The 23,473-nt window shown below is 36.6% G+C and overlaps 1 long non-coding RNA gene across 1 annotated transcript in view; it reads right to left on the reverse strand.

The window, feature by feature from the left end:
* Positions 1-9,759: 9,759 nt before the first annotated feature.
* LOC118967808 (uncharacterized) overlaps positions 9,760-23,473 on the reverse strand; it is a 29,005-nt gene continuing 15,291 nt past the window's right edge. The window contains exon 3 of the long non-coding RNA XR_005055039.2: positions 9,760-10,015. This is a non-coding gene — a long non-coding RNA (uncharacterized lncRNA). The remainder of the gene's footprint in view (positions 10,016-23,473) is intronic.

Genomic DNA, 23,473 nt, shown 5'->3' on the forward strand with positions numbered 1-23,473 from the left:
TCCTTCATATATCCTCACTGGATGACTTTTAAATAAAGCCAAATTCCTCCACTGGCTTTCTTTCCATGGGCTATTGCTTAGATCTTTTCTGTCTGATAATAAAATCTCTTCTAGCTTACCTTGTGAAAATCTTTCACATTGATTGTCTTGAAAGGAAAAGAATCTCCTAACTATCCTTTAGTGTTCAATACCTGGAATCCCCACCATCATGATATCACTTACTTCAGAAAATAAATGCAAAGTAAATGTGTCTCTGGATTTAAATCTAGGGATTTGAATAACCCTGCAGACTGGAGTGTTTGGCTATATTTCTTGCCATGACTCAGAGCCAGGAGGTTCCTATTAAGGTGTACATGAGTCGTATTATTCCATGCCAAAGTTTGTCTATAACGTAATGTTGTATGGCAGCCAAGTTCTTCTAACAATCTTATGGACCGATATTCAAAACATTCAGTATCTCATTAGATCCTTCATTTGTAGAAAGTTTTACATTCTGCTCAGCAAGCTATAGTTACATAGACGTTTTGTTTTAGGGTAAAGAAAAACCTGTCTTAAATAAGTTTATTGCTTCCATTGTATTAGTACCTCTCAGGTTGTCATATTCATCTGGAATGAGTTGCCATAAAAAGAGGAGAAAATGCACAGAATTATGCATGGAGTGTGCTTTGATATAGTTCAAAGTAATAGGAGGGGAATTTTCAGGGGAAATTTGTTCTACATTCCCATCACTGTTCAAAACCAGTGGGAAAACAATCCCACTAAGTCTCCTGGCAAGATAAACACTCTTCAGATAAGCTCAAATTATCAGAGAAAAAAGGCAACAAATAGTTTCTCTGCAGCTTCAAACCCCTTTCTTTCCCTCTTGCTCCTCTCCTTTAAATGAATCCCTGAAGAATTTTAGGCAAATACATTTTGAAAAAGTGCTGAATCCCAGAAGATAGCATTTGTAGAAGAGAGTTCACTGCTAATCCCCTCCCACATCTCCTTATTCTTCAAAAACCACTTCTTCAAATGATAACTTGTGAAGACATCCCTCATCATTAGGTCATCTCTCACCCTAGCATGTCACCACCTTCAAAGACAAGTGCCCTGGTATAAGGATAAAATGTACTGAGTTTCAAAAGCCCCCATGAAGTGATGGTCCCACCACTTTAACTGGAAGATTTCTTTTCTTGTCTTTCTAAACCTGGTGTTCTGTGCTGAAAGGATAATGACTATTTCATCGGCTCCAGCAGTGAGACATGAAGGATCAGGACTGATAGAAATTGGAACCAAGGAATATAATCATGTGTTTTCTAGGGGGAAATATCAGACAAACAAACTGAAAAAGAAACTCTGACAGCACAAACAAAGAATTAACACGGGTCTATTAAACCTTTAAATAACATATTATTGAGGTACCTTGAGGAACGAATCAGATGTTCCCCATTGTCACTGAGAAAAATTTTAAAAAATGGCACTGAAATATGCCAGGAGAAGATAAGGGTATAGACAAAACTCCATGACTAGGCAACTGTCTTCCTCCAAATAGGTCTTTAAAACTGAAATAGTAATATCAATAATAATTTTTTGCTCTAAGTGGGAAGGCGAACAAAGTTTCTAGAAGAATTTGTGCATGATGGTCTCTGTTTTCTATTCCTCCAACCTATTTCATGAAATCTGACAACTAACAGGTGACAAACGGGTTTGTCCTGTGTGTTGCTCCTATCAAACATTGAAATGTATGTTCTCTATCTTTGCACATGTCTGTTTCTTCTCCCAGACTGAAAGCTCCTGAAGGAAGAACTTTTGTCCTGCTCAACTCTGAGATTATACTATGGTGACAAATATTATGAGGTTCAGTTTCTAGTCAATATGAAAGGCAAAAACCTTACATGGTCAAATCATCCTTGGAAATCTCTTAGAAATAGGGACAATTTGGAGATCATTTTCATTAAGTGCAACATCAAGTTTCCTCTGGTATTGGAAATAGTCAATGTATCATTACATCTTTTATCTGTATGAAGCTTTTCAGTCTACTGTTTTTTTGTTGACCATTAGTTAACTTCTGATTAAGGCCCATTTTACTTGAAAAATATAAACATTACAATCTCATTCAGTGTTACAGGATGTTTCAATCTTGAGAAGCACACAAAATCTGATACTAAACGAGGAAAGACAATATTCATGTCTCTAATCTCATACTACAGTACTCAGCATGAGTAGCCTAGGAAACAACTATCACGCTTAGGACTGGGAGAGCAAAAGGGAGGCAATGGTACCAGAACCTGGGAGCTTGGGAGAAGCATCTCCACAGAGCAGTGCTCAGACCCCCAAGGTGCCACTGCTCAGCTATTTCTTGGACCTCTGGGAGGGATCATCATCTGACTGCTACGTGGACTCTGATTGGGAGCTCTAAGAGCAAGTGTGGCACAGTTGCTACTGGTACCTCTCAAGAGGCCATGGTAGAACTGGTGCTAGAAATGCTGAAATAAGCTTCCAAGTGCCACTGCTAGAGGGAAGCTGGCTAAAACTGAAAACAGGAAGAGTATTCCTTCTGCTCTCCTATCACCTTCTTATCTCCTACAAGTGCCTCCAGTCAGCATAACCTAACCAGAAGCCAGCCAGCAAAGAAATCTAGGAAATGTAGTTTGTATAGTTCCAGCTCTACTGTTACATAGTAGAATGTAAAAGTCTGGGCTTGAGGCTGAGAGGTAGTAGGTAAAATTACTCTTCAGAGATGAATTCACTGAATGGAAAAAGAGGCAGAATTTTGCTTCTTCTTTTTTTTTTTTTTTTACCATAGTCGAATTTCAGTAAGTTAAATGTAGGCATGATGCAAATTCTCTTTTTCTTGGAATCCCATAGTTCATTAGCCAAATATCCTGCTTTTGGCATGTGATTAATGTACATATTGAATGGATAAATGAATGCCTTTTGGTGCTGAGGGGATTTTCTCTGATTATTAGTCCTGTTTAACTGTCACTGAGAAATGAGTCTAAAGAAAATATATAAGAACCTAAGGGCAAACTCTGCCATAGTTCACTGACATTGTAAATGTACCTACCCAAACAGTTCAATTGGTTTCTGTCCTGGGCTATATCTCCTAACTCTTCACTTATAACTCACTATTGAAAATTTCTACTACACTCATACTTGCATAGCTTAAGAGTGACATCCAGTGGCTTATAACTTAATCATTTATTGTAATGCATCTACAAATCGAATCAGCTTTTAATTATCAATATAAATAGAAAGCAGTACAGCATATAAAACCCTAAATAGAATATGAAACTTAAAACCATTAGATTTACTTTAGGAGATTATGGAAGTAGATTTACCTACTTAATTGTTTAAGATCTCATATTCAAGTTTGTTTGCATGTTTCCTTTCCTGAGCATGTGCCTGTCACAATTCTGGCAATGTCTGCTAAAGGCAGGAGGTGATGTGCAGAAATGTAAACTGGGGATAGATAGGACTAGGACTTGAAGCATTAACCACTAACAAGTTCTAGACAGGATTTCCAAGGCTAGAAGTTCAATATTTGGGACTGAAAAGAATATAATAAACTCAGCCTTGATCCAGGTTTGAACTAATCTCTAAAGGTGTGCAGTCTGGCAGTAGAGCCTGTCAGTCCAAGGTTCTAAGCAGAGTCAGTATTTAGAGTTGGGTGGGCTCATCAGTTGTGGCCTCAGGGGATCAGGCTACTCCAGGAGGACCCTGAGATCAGCAAAATGACAAAGCTGAACCCAAACTGCCTCAAGTTCAGGATGGTGCTCCATTCTCAATGACACACTGCAGGAAGCTGAAGGTGACTTACTTGTGGCTTGGGAAGTCAATCTCATACCAGTATATACACAACCTCCAGAAAGAAACAACGCAAAAACATGTTTTAAATTCTCCTCTTTTTTAAATAGTATAGTCAAAGAAAACTGTAACTCAATCATAAAAATTTCACACTTAAATAAACTAGGAATAAACTTTGTTTAGAAGGAGCTTAGCTTGAAAAATACTACCAACACAAAATCTGCAGTGATTTGAACGTTTTTCTGCTTAAAGGAATGCAGCCCAGACAACTTCTACCCCTATTTAATATTTTCCAGAGGCAACACAGGAAAAAAACATATTTATCCATAAATATACAGCAGTGAGTTCAAAGGAAATCTCAGCGGTAGTTGTAGTTAGAATTATTCAGACAACTCTTTGATTTAGCTTGATTTGGGTGCAGGATACTAATAGTGAATCATAAATATGATTGGTAAAGCTCATGATATCAAAATATGCTAAGGCATTTGTTGTGGCTTCCTTCCATGTAATCGAATCCTACAGGAGAGTGGGATATGATACTTTTCTGACTCTGGAGTCCAAAAGGAAACAGTTCCCACAAAGTTTGTTTACCTATCATGTAAGGATGAACAGTTAGTCTCTTCTAGGGGAACTTCATGTATTTAAAATAATATATGGAATCTGCAAGCAGAGCTATGGAAATTCATAAATGCTTACAACCTCAGAACAGACTCTCTTAGCAAGAATGCAATGTCATGATGAAAACGAGGATGATGATGATGATGATCTTACCTTTTTACCAAGACAGTATCTTGTTCCTGTGGAAAACAGGAACTCTCAGCACTCAAATGGAAATAATTTGAAGATCCAGCCTCTTAAATGATAATGTTTTAATTATTAGTGTAAAAGACAATATCTGACACTTAAATAGAAAACTAGATGATGTATATCTTTTGCCTTTTCAATCAGTCCAGCCTAATAATGGCCATGTGAGTATATATAGATATTTCAATGAAGATAGAAACTTCTTTATTGGTATTTTGTCTAGTGAGTTTTTTCCCTAAAATGCTTTTTTGCTAGGACATTAGTTGATTTTAATAGGGAACAGATTGTGTGTTTCAAATCTAATCAATAATGCAAGAACATTTCCTTATCCCCTCTTGTTTATTGTCTATATCAAGTCTGCTTCTGTGTTTTGTTTACTTAACCTTGGGCATTTTTCTACCAAAAAGGAGATCATAAGAGATGGAGTAAATCTGGGAAATGCTCTAGAATTTGAAATGCTTTTTGGCTTATTCTACACAGCAGCAGACCTGGTGATAACAGAAGGCACTATTTTCAAGAGACGCTTCAGTTCTATTAGTTCTTTTGAACTAATAGATGGCTCCGTATCTGACTGACTGAAGGTCATTGCACTGTAAGCTCACTGGCAGACTCTCCCTTCAGGAGGGAAGACCTATCCTCATGGCCTCTCAACTAACATGGATGGGGATAATTTTCAAGAGAGAGACTCCCAAGAATCTAGAAAGAGGTCAAAGTTATGTTTTGGGAATTGACTTTAATTCAGAGATAAAGCTTTCATGTTAATTTCTGTCTTCATGGAGGTGAGAAAGGCCACCTTACTAAACCCATGTAATGAAGAGTTACAGTTTTTAAGAAGTATATTTGACTGAGGAATTTGTATGTTACCCTTAAAAATGAAAAGAACCTTGTTACTTAATTTTCCTTAAACACCTAATTTAGTCTTCTTACCCTCAATTCACCTGAGGCACAAGGAACAAAACGCAATATTAAATATTTATTAAAAGCCTAATGGAACATAGATTGTCTTGAGGCACAGCAGAAAGAATGTTTGTCAGGAAAGCAGAACATCATGCTACCAATAAGCTCAACCAATAAGCTCAAATTCTGTCTTCTCTAAAAATTATCACAAAGTCAGACCCTTATAAAAATGTCCTTCTTTGCTTCTCTGGGTCAGGCAGTAGCTCCCAAGAAAGAAGGGTTCATATTTAAAATGATTTCATACTTCCTGTATCATATCCCCTGCTTACTACATACGCAGAACACTCAGATGTGAACCCTTGCTTGCATTTCCAGTAAATCAAGGCAAAGTTACTTAACTACTTAGAAATTCCATTTCTCTGGACCCAGTTAAGATACCATCTAAATTAGACACTTAACATAAACATGTGACCTTGGATGAATGTCTATGTTGAGTATTCAATATTGTTCAGAAAGTTAAGTTCAGAAAATATGTTATAGTGGAGGAAAGAGGTAGCAAAAACAATAAGTAAAAGTAACAAGTTAAAATAGAAAATTTAGGGAAGAAAAGAGTATTAGCTGATGAGATCTTTAAATGAACAAAAAGGGTAGAGATGATGTTTATATACTGTGACTAAAATGATAAGCATAACTAAGAGCACTCTTAGAGTCCAACCAACCAGGAAGACCAGAGGAGGTCCCAGTTGATGGAACTCAGGTCCCAATTTGCAATCCCCTGTGCAACTGGACCTTCTCTGCATGTTAATTTCATCATTAGGAGACAAATCAAAGGCAAATGAAATAAACAGTAATTTGGCACAGAACAACACATGGACTAAGCAACTTCTCCTTGGAGACAGATCAAGGGAGGAGTTTTGGAGGGCCTGAGAAGCGAAGGATGAGATCATAGTATGAAAGGATCAACTGGGCTTGAAAGTTCAGATATTTCTCAAGTCATGCGGATGAACCAGTCATGACTTGCTCTGAAATTGGTCATGATCAGGTTCTATAATGACCAAATGCAACATGCTTCTTTTCACCTGAACTATCACACTTTAAAATGTGCATGACTTTTGACCCAGAGAGCGCATTTTTTTGGAATCATTAATATACAATCACATGAGCAACATTATGGTTACAAGATTCCCTCCATTATCAAGTCCCCACCACATACCTCATTAGAGTCATTGCCCATCAGCATAGTAAGATGCTACAGAGTCACTACTTGTCTTCTCTGTGCTATATTGCCTTCCCTGTGCCCCCCCCAGGTTATCTATGCTAATCATAATGCCCCTTATTCCCCTTATTCCTCCCTTCCCACCCAACCTCCCCAGTCCCTTTCCCTTTGGTAACTGTAACTATTAGTCCATTCTTGGGTTCAGTGAGTCTGCTGCTGTTTTGTTCCTTCAGTTTTTCCTTTGTTCTTATATTTCACATATGATTGAAATCATTTGGTACTTGTCTTTCTCTGCCTGGCTTATTTCACTGAGCATAATACCCTCTAGCTCCATCCATGTTATTGCAAATAGTAGGATTTGTTTTCTTCTTATGACTGAATAATATTCCATTGTGTATATGTACCACATCTTCTTTATCCATTCATCTACTGATGGACACTTAGGTTGCTTCCATTTCTTGGCTATTGTAAATAGTGCTGCAATAAACATAGGAGTGCATATGTCTTTTTGAAACTGGGCTCCTGCATTCTTAAGGTAAATTCCTAGGAGTGCAATTCCTGGGTCAAATGGTATTTCTATTTTTATTTTTTTGAGGAACCTCCATACTGCCTTCCACAATGGTTGAACTAATTTACATTCCCACCAGCAGTGTAGGAGGGTTCCCCTTTCTCCACATCCTTGCCAACATTCACTGTTGTTTGTCTTTTGGATGGTGGCCATCCTAACTGGTGTGAGGTGATATCTCATTGTGGTTTAAATTTGCATTTCTCTGATGATTAGTGATGTGGAGCATCTTTCTTTGTGCCTGTTGGCCATCTGAATTTCTTCTTTGGAGAACTGTCTATTCAAGTCCTGTGCCCATTTTTTAATTGGATTATTTGCTTTTTGTTTGTTGAGGCACATGAGCTCTTTATATATTTTGGATGTCAACCCCTTATCAGATATGTCATTTATGAATATATTCTCCCATACTGTAGGATGCCTTTTTGTTCTACTGATGGTGCTCTTTGCTGTAGAGAAGCTTTTTACTTTTATATAGCCCCACTTGTTCATTTTTGCTTTTGTTTCCCCTACCTGGGGAGATACGTTCATGAAAAAGTTGCTCATGTTTATATTCAAGAGAGTTTTGCCTATGTTTTCTTCTAAGAGTTTTATGTTTCATGACTTACATTCAGGTCTTTGATCCATTTCAAGTTTACTTTTGTGTATGGAGTTAGACAGCAATCCAGTTTCATTCTCTTAGATGTAGCTGTCCAGTTTTGCCAACATTATCTGTTGAAGAGGCTGTCATTTCCCCATTGTATATCCATGGCTCCTTTATTGCATATTAATTGACCATATATGCTTGGGTTAATACCTGGGCTCTCTAGTCTGTTCCACTGGTCTATGGATTTTTTCTTGTGCCAGTACCAAACTGTCTTGAATACTGTGGCTTTGTAGTGGAGCTTGAAGTTGGGAAGCAAGATCCCCCTGCTTTATTCTACCCTCTCAGGATTGCTTTGGCTTTTCAGGGTCTTTTGTGCTTCCATATGAATTTTAGAACTATTTGTTTCTGTTCATTGAAGAATGCTGTCAGTATTTTGATAGAGATTGCATTGCATCTGTAGATTGCTTTAGGCAGGATGGCCATTTTTTTTTTTTGAGAGGGCATCTCATATTTATTGATCATATGGTTGTTAACAACAAGGATGGCCATTTTGACAATATTAATTCTTCCTACCCAAGAGCATGGGATGAATTTCCATTTATTAGTGTCCTCTTTAATTTCTCTTATGAGTGTCTTAGAGTTTTCAGGGTATAGAGTTTCAGGGTATAGGTCTTTCACTTCCTTGGTTAGGTTTATTCCTAGGTATTTTATTCTTTTTAATGCAATTGTGAATGGAATTGTTCTCTTGATTTCTGTTTCTGCTAGTTCATCATTAGTGCATAGGTATGGAACAGATTTCTGTGTATTAATTTTTTATCCTCAACCTCACTGAATTCAGATATTAGTTCTAGTAGTTTTGGAGTGGATCCAGAGAGTACATTTTTAAGGCTCTATCCCACAGAAATATTTCACATACACACAAAGACATATAAACAGGGACTTTTCAGTATAATATCATTTAATAATCTAAAATTGGAGCCATGTAAATGTCTGGGAATAGGTGAATTCTAAGTAAAGTATGATATGTTTATACCACGAGAGTGTAGTAGTTGAAACAAAGTCTCCAGACCCAGGGTGCTTGGGTTAATATCTCAGCTCTACTGCTTACCAGCTATGTGACCTTGGATAAAAGGCTGAACTTGTCTGTGACTCAGTTTCCTCAAACATAAAAAGAACATCAATTTTCCTTGTTCGTAAGACTATTGTGGGAATTAAATGAGATACTACTCTAAAGAGCCAGAACATTGTAGAGACCCATAGCATGTATTAAATATAATTAAATATATGTTGGCATGATTCTTATTTTTATCACACAATTGTGTAGCATTTAAAAAAAATAGGATCCATCTGTAGATCCTGCCATAGAAAACTGCAAAATACACTAATAGGTAAAAAAAAAAAAAAGGTTGTAGAACAATGTGTAAAGGATGATTCTATTAATATTTCAAGTGTATATAGGAAAATGCACCTATATTTATATAAATGCATAGAAGAGAGTGTGCAAGGACCTGCTGACAGCAACAATTATCTCTGGAGAAGGAATTGGATTGAATGGAAGAAAGAACTGAAAGATCTTCACTTTCTTCCTCTCCATATTCTGGACTTGATGAGTTGTTTTACAAGCATAGATTAGTGTTATATAAATACTTTTAAAAATATAATAAGTAGACAAGTAAAGGAGCAATAGGTACAGTGAAAACAATCATGAACAAGTGAATATCTGCAGTGTTTTAACAAACTGAGTTTCCAAGGAAAAGGTAAGTAGGACTTCTCAGTCCATGGTCACAGATCTAACACAAGAACAGGATTAAGATATGGCAAGTAAGGTGGCTAGTGCATGAAAAACGAAGAAGGCAGTCACTTTTAGGGTCATGACTTGCACAATCCTTAGGCCTGGCCCTGATCTAACACTGCATTGAAAATATCCGCAAAGTTAAAGTGTTTGCTTCTTAAGCAGCCAGTATTGTAAAAAATTAAATGTCCTGAAAAATGTGGACTTCCTTTTCTCTCCACTCACATTTGAAAGAAAAATTAATAACTTAGTTGATTTTTGACATCTTGAGTGTAAGTTTAATGTATCCCAGGTACAGTTTCCCAGAAAGTGGACTGAGCAAAGGTCTCACCTTCTTCCTAGCTATTCACTCTTCTCTTCTGGAATGTCATCCTGAAAAAAAGGAGATTATCTGGGTCAGTGTGTGGTGTGTAGGAGGAGTAGACAGAGTTTTCATAAGTCTTTAAATGCTGAAGTATTAAGCTTTGGACTCTCACATGGTTTCACAGGTAATTTACCTTCTTTCTTTGGCTGCAGTGACAGCAACATAATCATTTGTGAAGTTAACTGGCTTCGGAAGGCAGTATGACATTGGTCCAGAGTGAAATGAAACATCCAACCCAGAGTGGTATTTGCCTATTTTCCTGAAATACCCCAGAATGACTCTACCGGTTACTTATGGAAGACATTCATTCTGACTTGTCAGTGCCTATAAATAATTTTGAGTATCATCTCTAGGAAAAACTAAGACTATGGCTCAATGGATAGTTTCATGCATAGTCTAACCAGTTGAGCTAACACCTACAGATACTAAAAATGATAGTTTAGTCCTCAACTGCATGGCAATACCACTAGATGGCGATAGTTCCTGATTGTCATACACCAAGCTGGTATCTCCCCAAACATGTTGCATTTTTCAAGGTCAGGCCTTCATTATCAAGAGAAAAGGACACCAGATAAAGGCCACATGAAGTAGATAACTAAAAACGGGGTCCAAAATTTCATATTAAATAGGGGGAAGAAACGTGATTAGGGATTTATCTTACAAAATGATTTTTTTTTAATGAAAGTACTTCCATTTTTATATTGACAAATTATAAAATTTAAGTTCTAATCATAACTCCCAATTATCAAGATAAAGAATGAATCACCTTTTGATCGTGCTTATAGAGATAAAGTATCTTTTAGAAATATTTTGAGAACCTAACACAATATCCTTTATTCCAAGACTTACAATGTGAGCACTATTTTGGGGATGAGTGTCTAGGGTATTTAACCCTTTTTTTTAAAAAGGATATCTCTTAGTTCCTTGAAAGCCAAATCATTCCCTTTGGAAATTTTAGCATTTTTGTCTGTTTTGTTTCCATTTGTTAACTGGTCTACTCATTAATCTATGATTTGTGTAGGAATCAAATTCTATAAATATCATTTTCATCAATATCATTGTATCTTGCTGCAATAGACAGAATTTTAAGATAGCCCCCAAGATTCCTACCTGCTGGTGTGTACAAACTGTGTAATTCCCTCCTGAGTGTGGATAGGGACTGTAAATATTATTCAGTAGTCACTCTTGTAAGCACGTTATATTATATGAGTCTGTGTCATAGCAGATTCGAGTCAGATTATCCAGTTGGTCTTGAAGAAGCAAATAGCCATGTGTGAACTGCTTATGGAGGGACATATGGCACGGACCTGAGGGTACCCTCTAGGAGCTAAGAGGTGTCCCTGCTGACAGCAAGAAAGAAAATGATGACTTTAGTCCTATTATCACCAGGAACTGAATGCTTCCAACCACTAGTGAACTTGAAAGAAGACCCCAACCCTCAGATGAGACCATAATCCTAACCAATACTGTAATTTTTTAGCAGAGAACCTAGTTAGCCCATGCCAGGACTCTTGCCCCACAGAAACTGTGAGATAATAAATTAATATTGTTTCAAGCTGCTAAGTCTGTGGCAATTTCTTACGTAGCAAGAGAAAACTAATAGAGTTGCATTCTTCAAATATTTATATTATTTGGCTAAATGCTTATAGACTCAATAAAAAAAATTTATAGAGTTGTTGGTAAAAAGTATTCAGAAAGACAGATTCTACTATTAAGAGGAATGGATTTTTGAGTGAGGATAAAGACTACAAATAGTCAGCTCATTAGTGAATATTTTATTGCGTATTTAAATTCTATGATGATTTTTGCTTCTTCAAGCAACCCTGTAACTGTAAGACAAGGGACACTTTGGAAAATAAGGATTCCTTCCCCACAGTTAAGATAGAATCCCTAGCCTCAAAAATTTTTGATATACAATTACAGTAATAGTAAAATGGTGTTTAAGACCATCCTTTTTCCTGTTCCTGCTCCTTTCCCTTCCCTTTCACAGATCTTGATTCCAAAGGCACTCTTTAATAAGCATCTTTCATAACAAACTCTGTTTTAGAGTCCTCAGAGTCAGTTTCCTAAGAAACCCCATCTACAAACCCAAACTTCAATAATGAAGTCACCTGCACTATAGTCCAAAAGGTCTAGCATATACACACATATATATGTACATATGTATGTGGGGCAGAGACAGAAAGAAGACAAATGTGGAAAAATGTTAGAAGTTGGTTTATACTGGTAAAGTATATATAGGTTTTCATTGTATTCTTTTTTCAAATTTTCTAGTTATGAATTTTTTTCAAAATAAAAGGAGAAAAGTAGACAAAGAGAAGATGCATTACTAACAAAGAGACAAAATATGATAATGACTTCTCAAAATTAACAATGGAAGTCAGAAAACAATGGAAGTGTACCTGGAGAACACTAAAAAAATAACTATCAATCTATAATTCAATGCCAAACAAAAATATTCTTTAAAAATGAAGATAAATACTTCCATACAAATATTAAAAGAATCTATCATCAGCAGACTCACCATAAAAGAAATAATATAGTAAGTTATTCAAGTTGAAGGGAAATTATCCCAAATAGAAGTATGGAGATCTAGGAAGAAGTGACGAACAACAGTAAATATGTGAATAAATATATATAGATATTAACTTAATGAAACAGCAATAATAATTTATTGGGGAGATAGTTTGGATTAAAATGTAGAAACTTAAAATCTCTCACCTGACTCTTTGGCAATTTCCTAACCACGACTGAGCAAGAAAGAGACTAGAAAGACTAATGGTGTGTAGGACTAATGGGCAGAAGCCTACATTAGGCAGGCTAAACATGAAAGTGTGATGGGACTCTATCTTTTTCCCCATAGCAAATTTGAAAGCAAAATATGGCAACTCCGAGTTATCTGCTTGAAAAGGACACTAGGACAGAGCACTTCAAATGACAGGAGACATGCATCATGCATTTAAACTATGAGTTTCAAACTCCTTCTCAGCTAAGTAGTCTATCTGGGTTTTGGGTAAGTAGTAGATTAAGTTTTCTTTCACAATTTCCCCCCCTAGCACAGGGCACATTATTATAGGTATAATAACAACAATGGTAATAAGCAACAGCAGTGAAGAAACAAATCCAAAATTACATACTCACAAACACACACAATTCCTACCCCAAACAAGGAAAAAAATAAAAAACAAAAAGTAAGAAAACCTAAACAATACATAAATTTGTCCTTTTTTGAACAGTGAACCAGGGTTAGAGAGGGTTATAAAAGATTTAAACTCAGAGCTCTTAGGATGGGGAGCATTAAAAACAGTATTCTTACTATTACATTTGCTTTCTTTATATCTGTTACTCACATATTATTACATTACCCTATAGTGGTTTTCCCAGAAATTATAATATTCATTCTTAACATATTTAAATCTAATATAATGGGTACTTTGCCATTTCCCAAGAAAGTTTCAACACTTAACTCCATTTACCTCTCTCCTGCCTTCTTTTTTTCTGTACTGCTGTGGTCAGGTATATATCCCATTAGATATATTTGTCCAGTTTGTTATTGGGTTACCTTTTTTCCTTATTGATCTGTGGAAACTTTTTAATTTTTAATATTTTGGATGTTATTCCTTTTTCAGTTTTACACAGCAAATATTTTCTTAGTCTATGCTCTCATTTTTATAAAACAGCTTTATTGAGGTATAATTAACATATAATCAACTACATATATTTCATGTGTACAATTTGATGAGTTTTGACATATCTATACACCTGTGAAACCTTCAACACAATCAAGATACTGAACACATGCATCATCCCCCAAAGTTCCTTCATACTGCTGTGTTGTCCATTCCCCTTCATATACCCTACTCTACCCCCCTCTTCAGGAACCCACTGGCATGTTTCTTGCCTCCATAGGTTATTTGTATTTTCTAGGATTTAACATAAAAGGAATCATACAATGTGTACTCTTTTTTGCCTGGCTTTTTTTACTCAGTATAATTGAGATTTAGCCATCCTGTTGCCTCATTCCTTTTTATTGTTTTTCTGAGTAGTATCCATTGTATGAACATACTAATGTTTTCACAGGTTGGTAGACATTTGGATTGCTACTACTTGGTACTTGTTTTCTTTTTAGCAGTCTTTTTAACTTTACCCATTCTAGTGGGTGTAGTTTATATTTCCCTGATGACTAATGTTATTGAGTACCTTTTTTTTTGCTTATTAACCAAAGTATCTGTTTGTATCTTTTGCCCATTTTTAATTGTGTTGTTTGCCTTCTTATTGTTGAACTGTAAGAATTCTTTGTATATTCTGATACAAACTCTTTCAACATATAAGTGCTAGTGAATATTTTTTTCCCCAGATCTAACTTGTCTTTCAAACAAAAGTTTTGTTTTGTTTTATTTTTGCCCTGCACACTCTGGTAGCAGCAAACCATGTTCGGAGGGTTTGTTAAGTAAATCCCAGAATCTGAGCTCAATTGTTTATGCTATTATTTGAACAATTACTCTTCTGTTTCCATCAGTGAAGTAATTGTGCAACATCCCCCTGATGTCAAATAAAATACTGCCTAGAACAGCACAAAAGACCCTTAGTTCGCTGTCATAAAGTTGTTTGCTTTATAATATAAGCCTCTCAAAAGTAGCCAGGTCATCATGCTGAAAATCTGTAACTGATTTAAAGCTCACAAGTTATTAGCCCTAATTAATAAACTGAGCTCATCCTCCAAAAGGCAGTTTCAGAGACTATCAGAAAGCAAAGACACTCTTAACTTGCTGCACTTTAAGCTGCTACTGATGCGTTTAGCTGCCTGAGACCTGTGTCAAAGCAGTCCACTTTGTTACCAGGGTCCTGCAAATTTTCATCTGCAACATCACTGATTTCATGCCTGATCAACATGACTGTCCTTCTAAATTTGGTCAGTGTCCCAAATGTCCCTCCAATGAGCCAACTAAAAGTATTTGCTCTCTGGCATCAACTGCAACACAACAGTAGGAAGGGAATCAGAAAAGAGCAAAAGCAAGGTGGGCGAGAACATCATTCTCCAGAGACTGAGTTCTATAAGGCAGAACAAGATGACCCTGGGGGAACTATCAGAAACTCCCCAAGGAGAAAATTCCACTTTAATGAAAGACACAAATCCATTTTTCTGTAATAACATTGATAAAAATTTGAAGTGTAATGCAATGTTAACTGGCATTGTTTTTCCTCCCTCCAGACTTCCTTTGCTGCACTCACTGCCCACAGAATAGGCATCTAAGAGCTAAAATGCAAATAGTGACAAAAGAATTTATCTCTTGGCTTTTGAGTTTTAAAGATGAGGAGCTAGGCCTACATAACAAAGGGAATTTTTCCCTTCCCACTTCCACATCCTTTCCCTTTAAGCACTCTAACAAGATAACAATTCTCTGAGCTGGTATTCTCAGTTAAAATAAAGATCCATGATGACTAAAGGTAGTTAGTGATGCAGCATCATATTCTAGATTAGAAGGAAAAAAATAACCTATAAAGGACATTGCTAGGATGACTAGAAATTTTTTAATATAGATGTATATTAGTAATACTGGTAAAAGAATGTGTCAACACTAAATCCCCAAATGTGATAAGGTAAAAGAATGCCTTGTTGAGGGGAGATACATGCTGAAATATTTCAGGGTTAAATGGCATGATAAAGGCAACTAACTCTCCATTGATTCAAGAAGAGAAGTATGTGTGCTGTGTTTGTGTGTTTATGTGTGTGTGTGTGTGAGAGAGAGAGAGAGAAGACAGATAAAGTAAATGAGAGAAAAAGTTAACACGGGTATATCTAGATACAAAGGTATACGATGTTCATTACATTAGTCTTACTTTTCTGAAGGTTGGGTTTTCCAAAATGAACATACTTTCTAAGACGGGAGAAAAGAGACAGAATCAGAAAGGACAGCAAAATAGTGAAATGTTGATTAGGGGTTCTCAGTAAAGGGTTTCATTTGCTGCAAAAAGGAAAATGATGCAATGTCAGATGTGATAGTAGAGGGCACTTGTACCCTACCTCCCACCTGGATTCCTGGGGGGCAGTGGCCTTGCCTGGACCAATAAGGTAAAGAGGGCTGCATGAAGTGTAGAGGGCCAAGAGGGCTTAAGACAATCATGCATATATATCACCAAAGCAGAGCAGAGCAGCTGAGCTTTGCATCGCTTCCAGTACTTCAGAGGCCTTTGTAAATTGCCAGCAGTGGGCTCATCTCCCTGATGTCATGTTGCTATCTGCCAATCCAGGAAGTATGGAGAAAGGAAACTCTCAACTTACTGAGTTTAAAACCGGAAATACTGAGTTTACCCATAAATCATTAAGTTTAGGTTTTTGCTTTGACATTGGTATCTAATTCGAAACTTTGGACATTGGTAACTTAATCTGTATTATGTTCCTAAAGATTCTCTGTGATTAGCATTAATAAACCAGGGCAAAGAAGAAAGAAGACTTCACATTTATGAATACCTATATGAAGACTCAGCTTGTTGCCTTTCATTAGCCAAATTCCTCATTTGGGGAGTGTTTCTCTATCAAAATGACAAACACTTTTAAAGTGACAAATACTTTCAAAAAGCAGTGTGTGGAAAGACTTTCTAAAATTAAAATCTAATTTTGGTGATTACACCATTGCTTCTTTAAGCTCAGGCAAGGCACCTTGTGTATTCATAAAATTCTGGAAGAATTTAACAGCTACAATTATCAGCCTAAACTGTGTTTTAAATATCAGTCCTCTTTAAAAAAGCTCAGAAATATTTCTTGTAGTCTGTGTCATTAAGCTAGGTTTTTACTTGACAGCAGCACTCAAGGTGGAGATTCTTGCCACATTAAGATAACAATCTCTTCTCTGTAGATTTTTAGTATCTTGGGAATTCAAAGATCAAGTTGCTTAGAGACCTCAAGGAATTTGCAGAAAAAGCAAACTCTAATCTTGACATCTGTAATTAATGTTTTATCTTACTCTGAAAATTCATTTTGCTGGCAGCTTAGATGCTCTCTGGAGCTGAATAATGCTCTTGCCACACCATATCCCACATGACTTTCCATCCAAAGAGTGGGTGGGAGCTTCGGGCTATCTATGGATTCTTCTCACTTGGACACAGTGTCAAGATCTTGCTCTTATTATATGGCATTTGCAGATGGCTAGGTTTCCCTTCAATCAAGCTCCCTGCAGGTTTCCTAAGCAAGGCAAACACTGCCCTGGTTTCAATGCTTTCTATATCAGGGTCTCAGACCATTATGTATGCATGCATAGAGCACTGGATCAGTTGAAGGTTGTGAAAACATTAATTTAACATATTATGCAGTGAAGTATGAAAATAGCTGTATAATTCTGACACTATTTTAAAAATTACATCTTTTCCTCAGGAACCTGGACCATTGGCCTCTCAGGCTAAAGCAAGTTATGTAAACCTAACATGTGTATACACACACACACACAAATACGAATTTTATCATAACTATCATGCTAGTTCTAATTGTTCCAATATTTTCTCACACATTCGTATTATATCTTATTATAACTCTTCTGACTGAGGTGCACAAATGCTTGCTTAATGCACAAATCAGTACCATCGCCAAAACTGAAAAAAGAATACATCTTCCATCTTACACTTAAAAGGCAACTTATCAACTTAACTAAGTAGCCAAAGTAATTAGAGAGAGCAACACAGTCATCCTTTTATTCATTCAACAGTAAATTATTGAATGCCTACTCTGGAGCTTGTCATCTTATGGAGTGGGTCCCACTGCCCTTAATCTAACATGCTAGTAAGGGGAGAGACAGTGAACAAGGAACACAATTAATGAAGTAATGGTCAGATGGTAATAAGAATCTAGAAGAAACCAAAATAGAGTGGTGTCTTAGAGCAGATGTAGGGTTTCCTCAAATTGAAGGATCAGGAAACATTCCACTGGAGGCGACTTTTGAGCTGAGAGCTGATGCACAAGTATTTAGGATATAGCTGTCTTCTGATTTTTTCTGATTATTTCATGGCTTGGTCAGGAGAAAAAGATCTCCTTGGTACAAATTCAAATGAAGTTATTAGAATAGACATCTTGTGGATGGAGCTCTATATTATACTCTCAGTGTCTACTGTCTTTCTTTTAAAGCTTCATTCTAAAATAATATTATACCACTGGAATCTACTTTAGAAATATAAGTGGCAAGCCCAGGCTAATTAGTTGTGAGTGATACAGAAATCCCAAAAAGATGTTCCAGCAGATACTGAGCTGGGCTTTAGACAGAATAATGAGTTCATTGCTGTGCTGGCTGCCACAGACTTGCACATCTCAGCCTCTATCAGTGACCAAAATCATTCAACAAAATGACTCTTTAAGTGCTTATGATGAACAGCTACCAACATACCCAGGCACATATTCTTCCATTCATACCTTCTGCAAATTCATCAGCCAGCAGTTCCCACGCTCTGGGTAAGGAACAGACATATTTCTTGTCAAGCAGATTATCTATTGAGGAGTTGTAGGATGTTCATAGTCTATCATCTTGTACTTCATATACTTTATGACTTATGACTTGTAGTCAACAGAAATGGCCACCTGAAGGTATCACCATACAAACTTCTAAAAATGTTTATAATAGAAAATAACCACTAGTAGTATAACCTTTGGCTAATAATTGTTCCTCCCTAAATACTACTTTTTTATGATGTAAAATGAAGGACTTTAATCAGATGAACTCTAATCTAACGGTTGTAATTTTTGTTCTAATTTTAGTCTTCTAGGATTCCATGAACATGATTCAAACAGTACTTCTTTGCAAGGTAAGATGGAAAACATTTTTTTTTAATGTGGGAAAGAAGAATGTCTCAGCATTTTGAGCACTGTGTCCATTGGGAATATGCTTGGCTGTGACTAATAAGAGTTAACATTGTCTTAAACAAATACAGTTCCCTTTATCCAATAAACAAGAAGTCTGGAGATAGGCTTCAGCTGACTTAAGTTCAGCAGCACCACAGTATCAGCAACACAGTCAGTATCAGACTATCGATTTCTTGGTCCTGCCCTCACTCGTAGCCTCATATTCACAAAATGGCTGCTGCAACTACAAAAATCATGCTCTCACAACTGGCTGACTAGCTCAGGGGACAGGGAGCAGTGACAGGTTTGGTCTTTCTACCAAAAAAAATTGTATTTTGTAGAAGCTCCTGCAGCAGTCAGTCCCTTTAGTCTCTTGGGTCACATGGCCAACTATAGGTCCAACGGTAGCTATCAAAATGAGTATGCAGCTTCTCCAGCCTGTTGAGTAGAATCCATTGAATGGCTCTTGCGTTAACCAAGTAACCACGTCTATCATTTCATTATTATATCTTTATCCCTACATATCTCCTTAATTACGACTCCCAGGATAGTTATATTTAGGGTTTCACTAAAACACATATGTGGAACCAATATTAAACTATTGAATGATTGAAATTTAGGAAGGTACTGGCTTGTAGGAAATGTTAGTAGGGAAAACCTACCCACTGGGTCAAACAGGAATGCTTAAACATTTGTCAAAACAAATGAAGGCTAAAAGTCTGATAAAAAAACCTCTAATTATAAAAGACATATGAGCTTACTGAACATGAATTTAGATCATAAGGAATTATAAAGAAGAAAGGGAAAATCATTTAAAAGTAACTCCTGATATAATACATTTGGTATATGTCTCTTCAAATGTTTTTCTAAGCATTCTACATATACTCTTCCTTCCTCTACTCCATTCATTCTGTAAATATGGCAGGTTCTTCTGAAATCTATTTCCCTCAACTGAATATATCCCTATCCATTTTCTGTATAGCTGCTATTTTATATTCCATACATAGGGGTTAATAGTACAACTCAAGCCAGACTGCCTGGGTGTCACCCCCAACTCTACCACTTACCAGCTGCACAACCTTGGGGCAAATTAGTTGACCTCTTTATGCCTCACTTTCCTTATCTTTAAAATGAAAATGTTACTGATGCAGAGGATTGTTGTGAAAATTACATGAATTAATCCCTATAATGGATTTAGTTTAGTGGCAGGCAAACAGTAACTGCTCAGTAAATGTCAGCTGTTTTTATTTTATGGAAATACATTGACTAATTTAATTAATCCTGAATTGGTGGATATTAGTATTGTTTTTAAATATTTGATTTTATAAATAGCTCATCCAATAATATCTTTGGAGATATCTTTGGACACATGTCCAATAATTTCCTAAGAATATATTCCCTTATATATAATTGCTGGCACCAAGACGTCCATCTTAAAAAATGTGATACTTGTTTCTAAGCTGCCCTTCAGAAAACTTTTTCCAGACCATGTGGGAGTGCTTCTTTTTGTGTATAAGATCACCTGCTTTTCCACACCATTTCTCACACTCCATATTAATTTTTGCCAAACTGTTCAGTGAAAAATCTCATTACTCTTTTAATTTGCATTTCTCTGATCAGTAAAAGAGTTAAAAACTTCAAAACTAGTTTAACCATTCACATTGCTTTTTTTTATAATGAATTACTTGACTGTTTCCTTTGAGGCTTAACTGATTTTTTGTTGTTGCAGGTAGTAGTTGGCCTATATGCTGTTTAAATTAAAGACCCCAGTGGCAAAAGTGAGTCTGATAATTTTCCAAATATTTCTTTTTGCATTCTCAATGGTTGCTACCAAATTTTTCTCAGCATGAAATATCTAGTTAAGAGAAACTTTCAGCATTTGTGAAATGTGGTTCTCAGAAAGACCTATAAAGAAGGACAGAGTGAAAAAGTGTGTGGGGTTGCAGGTCTGGGGGGACAAAGAAAAAGTTATTTTAAATAAGAATGAGGTACTGAATTATCTACTTGATTATTTTAAAAATTTGATTATATTTTGATTTGTCCCAAATTGCCAAAGACAAAGGATAGGACCCTACTGTTTTGCTAACTGTTCCTGATATACAATATATCTTTGGAGGGGATATAAATCACTTTAGGCAGATTTTCAAAACTCTTCTGAAGACCACTTGCTTCAGCATTACTTGGAGAGCTTAAGCATCTGAATCTGGAGTCTCTAAAGATGTAGAATAGACAGCTCTATCTTTTAAAGGCCCTCCCCCGGGAATTCTTACACACTATTGTTGGAAGAACTTTGGGAGATGCCAGTTTATTAACATTAGCTCATTCAACTGTTCATCCATTAATTCAAAAAGTAATTAAAATAATTACTGAGCAACTTCTTTGTGCAGCCACTGTTCTGGTGATGTAACAAAGTCTGTGTTCTAATGGAGCCTACATTAAAATGGAGGAAGGCAAAAAATAAATAAATATGTATTATTATGTTAGACGGTAAGTGCTATTACAAAGAATAAAGCAAAGTAAGGGGAAAGGGAGTGATAAGTGATGTGGAGTGGGTACTACATTATGTTTATTAGTAATCAATACATTTCATTTATCTCTCTTAAAAATAATAAAGTTACTTTAATATCAATCTTAGAGGCATTCCAATTTCTCAAGTCACCTAAGTTTGGGGTTGACTCTCTAGTCTTCCGGATATCCTTGCCCCTTCTATCCTTGCCTATTCCTGGAGAATACCAGACAGTATGTATTAGCAAGCGAGGGACTCTGGCCAAAGGGCTAGTCATCTCCACTGATAAGATCAAGTGTGTGGTAAACAGCATAGACTGCAATCAAGCAGTGGTAAAATATGAACCAAAGCAATTACAGTCCATACAAGGCTAATAAATTGTCAACTACAATATTAAAGAAAGGCATAGCCCAGTCATGTGGAAGCATCTGTCACATCAGATAGCCCCAGCAGCATGGTAAGGTTCAGCTGCTGAGGTTCTGCTGGGGAGCTGCCGACTTCCTGAGCATACTATCGCCCAGTGCTTGGCATAAAGGAAGGTCTGGCATGGAAGTGGGAAGAATAAGCTAAAAGTTTTGAAAGCCTTGAAAGAGATCTGGTTAAACCAAACACTGGTTTAGAAACTTTCAGCATCTAAATCTGAAATCTAGCCAGTAACCCATATCAACAGTTCTTCCTCATTCACCAGTAGCTGGAACAGCAATAGCAATGGAAACGAATGCTTGGAAAATGGTCATAATCAGATTCTTTGCCAGTTAGAACTGACTCTGCAGCCATGGGGATGCAAGTAAGATTCTGCTTAGCCAAGTCAGAGTTTCTTAACTGTATCTATGCATTGACTGGCCCATGAGCCTCCACGATTTAAGCAAACTTTTGTTTGTGTGTGTGTGAGTATATTTGCATGTGTGACCAAGGGGGGCTGTGTACATGTGTATTCTTTTGGCTAGGAATAAGATTTTCAGATTTTACCAGATTTTCAAAGGAGATTGTGGTCCAATAAAGCTTGGACCAAGGATCAGCATTCCTTGGACCACAAGCTAGAATACCTAATTCAACCACAGAAGGCTTTTAGTTAAGATAAATGTTATGAAATACTATTTCCATGCTGACCTTAACACACTGACATTCTCCTTCAGAGTTACAAAATATCTCAGGCCTTGTAAGTTCAGTCCCTTGGACAGGATGGTAAAAGCAGCATGTTTGTTATATAAGAAAACCAGTGTTAGACACTTTCAAAAACATATCACTGTGTTAGGTATTTATTGCTGCAAAATAAACCACTTAGTAGTGTTATTTACTCATGATTCTGTAAGGTCAGCAAGTTGGATTGGGCTCAGTTAGATGATTATTTTGGATCTGGAACCCTACAATATCACTTTTGCCACATGTATTCAAAAGACCAGAAACAGACCACAGCCTAATGGGAAGAACTGCAAAGTTACATTGCACACAGAAGAACAACTGTGGCCATCTTGAAAACCTCTACACCTCCATGCTGAAGAATTTATGGTTAAAATACTACGATGTCTGTAATTTGCTCCAAAAGTACCAGGAAAAAACTTGATGGGCAATAGTTGAAATAAAAATGGCAAAAAGTGATCATTGTAAAATGCTTGATGATGAGCATATGGGGTTATTATTTACATTAGTCCCTCTAGAATTTCTTTCAGGTTTTCTTTTTTTTTTGGATTTCCATCTTTTCCACTTACATTACCCATCTCTTCTTGCATGCTGTCTACTTTATCCATGAGAACTCTTAGCATATCAAGTATAGCTGTTTTAAATTCCAGGTCTGATAATGATGATTCCAATATCCTTGCCCTGTCTGGTTTGTAAGCTTGCTCTGTCTCTTCAAATTGAATGAGGTGTTTTTTGTGTTTTTGCTTTTGTTTTTGCTTTTGGTATGCCTCTGATAGACAGACATGATGTTCCAGGCTAAAGGTTCGGTTGTAAATGGGCCTTTGGTAATGTGGTGGTGAAGTGTCAGGAGAGGGGAAATGCTCTGTAGTCCTATAATCAGGTCTCAGTCTTTTAGTGAGCCTATGTCTCTGGATTGTGAACTTCAAAAGTTTTTCTCAGTTTTTTCCCGCTCCACTTAGGTGGGACAGGATAGCTGCCTGGAATTGGGTAAATTCC

The sequence above is a fragment of the Manis javanica genome, chromosome 1 (genome assembly GCF_040802235.1).
Source record: "Manis javanica isolate MJ-LG chromosome 1, MJ_LKY, whole genome shotgun sequence".
NCBI classification, from domain to species: domain Eukaryota; kingdom Metazoa; phylum Chordata; class Mammalia; order Pholidota; family Manidae; genus Manis; species Manis javanica.